This window comes from Triticum aestivum, chromosome 3A (genome assembly GCF_018294505.1).
Source record: "Triticum aestivum cultivar Chinese Spring chromosome 3A, IWGSC CS RefSeq v2.1, whole genome shotgun sequence".
NCBI classification, from domain to species: domain Eukaryota; kingdom Viridiplantae; phylum Streptophyta; class Magnoliopsida; order Poales; family Poaceae; genus Triticum; species Triticum aestivum.
The window spans coordinates 57,063,243-57,067,139 of NC_057800.1; positions in this window are offsets into that span (position 1 = coordinate 57,063,243).

Here is a 3,897-nt window from a genome sequence, read left to right on the forward strand (position 1 = left end):
GGGTAAAGATTTGATGGATTATGGAACAAGGAGTGGCAAGAGCCTAAGCTTGTGGATGCCCATGGCACCCCCAAGATAATCTAAGGACACCTAAAATCCAAAGCTTGGGGATGCCCCGGAAGGCATCACCTCTTTCGTCTACTTCTATCGATAACTTTACTTGGAGCTATATTTTTATTCGCCACATGATATGTGTTTTGCTTGGAGCGTCTTGTATTATTTGAGTATTTGCTTGTTAGTTTACCACAATCATCCTTTCTTTACACACCTTTTTAGAGAGCCATACATGATTTGGAATTAGTTAGAATACTCTATGTGCTTCGCTTATATCTTTTGAGTTATATAATTTTGCTCTAGTGCTTCACTTATATCTTTTAGAGCACGGTGGTGGAATTGTTTTATAGAAACTATTGATCTCTCATGCTTCACTTAGATTATTTTGAGAGTCTTAATAGCATGGTAATTTTCTTAAAATCCTAATATGCTTGGTATGCAAGATTAATAATAAAACTTTCTTATGAGTGTGTTGAATACTAAGCTTGATGATTGTTTTCAGACATGGAGGTAATAATATCAAAGTCGTGCTAGTTGAGTAGTTGTGAAATTGAGAAATACTTGTGTTGAGGTTTGCAAGTCCCGTAGCATGCATGTATGGTAAATGTTATGCAACAAATTTGAAACATGAGGTGTTATTTGATTGTCTTCCTTATGAGTGGCAGTCGGGGACGAGCGATGGTCTTTTCCTACCAATCTATCCCCCTAGGAGCATGCGCGTAGTACCGAGGTTTTTGATGACTTGTAGATTTTTGCAATAAGTATGTGAGTTCTTTATGACTAATGTTGAGTCCATGGATTATACGCACTCTCACCCTTCCATCCTTGCTAGCCTCTTCGGTACCGTGCATTGCCCTTTCTCACATTGAGAGTCGGTGCAAACTTCGCCGGTGCATCCAAACCCTGTGATATGATACGCTCTTTCACACATAAACCTCCTTATATCTTCCTTAAAACAGCCACCATACCTACCTATTATGGCATTTCCATAGCCATTCCAAGATATATTGCCATGCAACTTTCCATCATTCCGTTCATCATGACACATTCATCATTGTCATATTGCTTAGCATGGTTATGTAGTTGACATAGTATTTGTGGAAAAGCCACCGTTCATAATTCTTTCATACATGTCACTCTTGGTCCATTGCATATCCCGGTACACCGCCGGAAGCATTCATATAGAGTCATCTTTGTTCTAGTATCGAGTTGTAATCATTGAGTTGTAAATAAATAGAAGTGTGATGATCATCATTTTCTAGAGCATTGTCCCAAGTGAGGAATATAAAAAAAAGAAGAAGAAGAAAGGCCATAAAAAAGAGAAGGCCCAAAAAAAGAAAAAAAATGAGAGAAAAAAGAGAGAAGGGACAATGTTACTATCCTTTGCCACACTTGTGCTTCAAAGTAGCACCATGATCTTCATAGTAGAGAGTCTCTCATGTTATCACTTTCATATACTAGTGGGAATTTTTCATTATAGAACTTGGCTTGTATATTCCAACAATGGGCCTCCTCAAGTGCCCTAGGTCTTTGTGAGCAAGCAAGTTGGATGCACACCCACTACTTTCTTTTGTTGAGCTTTCATACATGTATAGCTCTAGTGCATCTGTTGCATGGCAATCCCTACTCCTTGCATTAACATCAATCGGTGGGCATCTCCATAGCCCATTGATTAGCCTCGTTGATGTGAGACTTCCTCCTTTTTTGTCTTCTCCACATAACCCCCCTCACTATATTCTATTCCACCTATAGTGCTATGTCCATGGCTCGCGCTCATATATTGCGTGAAAGTTTATAGGTTTGAGGTTACTAAAGTATGAAACAATTGCTTGGCTTGTCATCGGGGTTGTGCATGATGATAGCATTCCTGTGTGACGAAAATGAAACATGACTAAACCATATGATTTTGTAGGGATGAACTTTCTTTGGCCATGTTATTTTGAGAAGACATAATTGCTTAGTTAGTATGCTTGAAGTATTATCATTTTTATGTCAATATGAACTTTTGTCTTGAATCTTTCGGATCTGAATATTGATACCACAATTAAGAAGAATTACATTAAAATTATGCCAAGTAGCACACCGCATCAAAAATTCTGTTTTTATCATTTACCTACTCGAGGACGAGCAGGAATTAAGCTTGGGGATGCTTGATACGTCTCCAATGTATCTATAATTTTTGATTGCTCCATGCTATATTATCTACTGTTTTGGACATTATTGGGCTTTATTATCCACTTTTATATTATTTTTGGGACTAACCTGTTAACCGGAGGCCCAACCCAGAATTGTTGTTTTTTGCCTGTTTTAGGGTTTCGAAGAAAAGGAAAATCAAAGGGAGTCCAAACGGAATGAAACCTTTGGGAATGTGATTTTCTCATCAAATACAACTCAGGAGACTTGGACCCTACGTCAAGACACGTAACAGGAGGCCACGAGGTAGGAGGGCGCGCCTATCCCCCCCCCCCAGGCGCGCCCTCCACCCTCGTGGGCCCCCTGTTGCTCCACCGACGTACTTCTTCCTCCTATATATACCCACGTACCCCCAAACGATCAGATACGGAGCCAAAACCCTAATTCCACCGCCGCAACTTTCTGTATCCACGAGATCCCATCTTGGGGCCTGTTCCGGAGCTTCGTCGGAGGGGGCATCGATCACGGAGGGCTTCTACATCCCATAGCCCCTCCGATGAAGTGTGAGTAGTTTACCTCAGACCTACTGGTCCATAGTTAGTAGCTAGATGGCTTCTTCTCTCTTTTTGGATCTCAATACAACATTCTCCCCCTCTCTTGTGGAGATCTATTCAATGTAATCTTCTTTTTGCGGTGTGTTTGTTGAGACCGATGAATTGTGGGTTTATGATCGAGTCTATCTATGAATAATATTTGAATCTTCTCTGAATTCTTTTATGTATGACTGGTTATCTTTGCAAGTCTCTTCGAATTATCAGTTTGGTTTGGCCTACTAGATTGATCTTTCTTGCAATGGGAGAAGTGCTTAGCTTTGGGTACAATCTTGCGGTGTCCTTTCCCAGTGACAGTAAGGGCAGCAAGGCACGTATTGTATTGTTGCTATCGAGGATAACAAGATGGGGTTTTCTTCATATTGCATGAGTCTATCCCTCTACATCATGTCATCTTGCTTAAGGCGTTACTCTGTTTTAACTTAATACTCTAGATGCATGCTGGATAGCGGTCGATGAGTGGAGTAATAGTAGTAGATGCAGGCAGGAGTTGGTCTACTTGTCTCGGACGTGATGCCTATATACATGAGCATACCTAGATATTCTCATAACTATGCTCAATTCTGTCAAGTGCTCAACAGTAATTTGTTCACCCACCGTAGAATACTTATGATCTCGAGAGAAGCCACTAGTGAAACCTATGGCCCCCGGGTCTATCTTTATCATATCAATCTCCTACTACTTGGTTATTTACTTTTCTATTTACTTTGCCTTTATTTTACTTTGCATCTTTATCATAAAAATACCAAAAATATTATCTTATCATATCTATCAGATCTCACTCTCGTAAGTGGCCCTATAGGGATTGACAACCCCTATTTGCATTGGTTGCGAGGATTTATTTGTTTTGTGCAGGTGCGAGGGACTCGCGCGTAGCCTCCTACTGGATTGATACCTTGGTTCTCAAAAACTGAGGGAAATACTTACGCTACTTTGCTGCATCATCCCTTCCTCTTCGGGGAAAACCAATGCAGTGCTAAAAGAGGTAGCATTCTACTCGTGCATAAGACATCTACGCATAAAACCTGGCTCGGATGCCACTGTTGGGGAACGTAGTAATTTCGAAAAAATTCCTACGCACACGCAGGATCATGGTGAT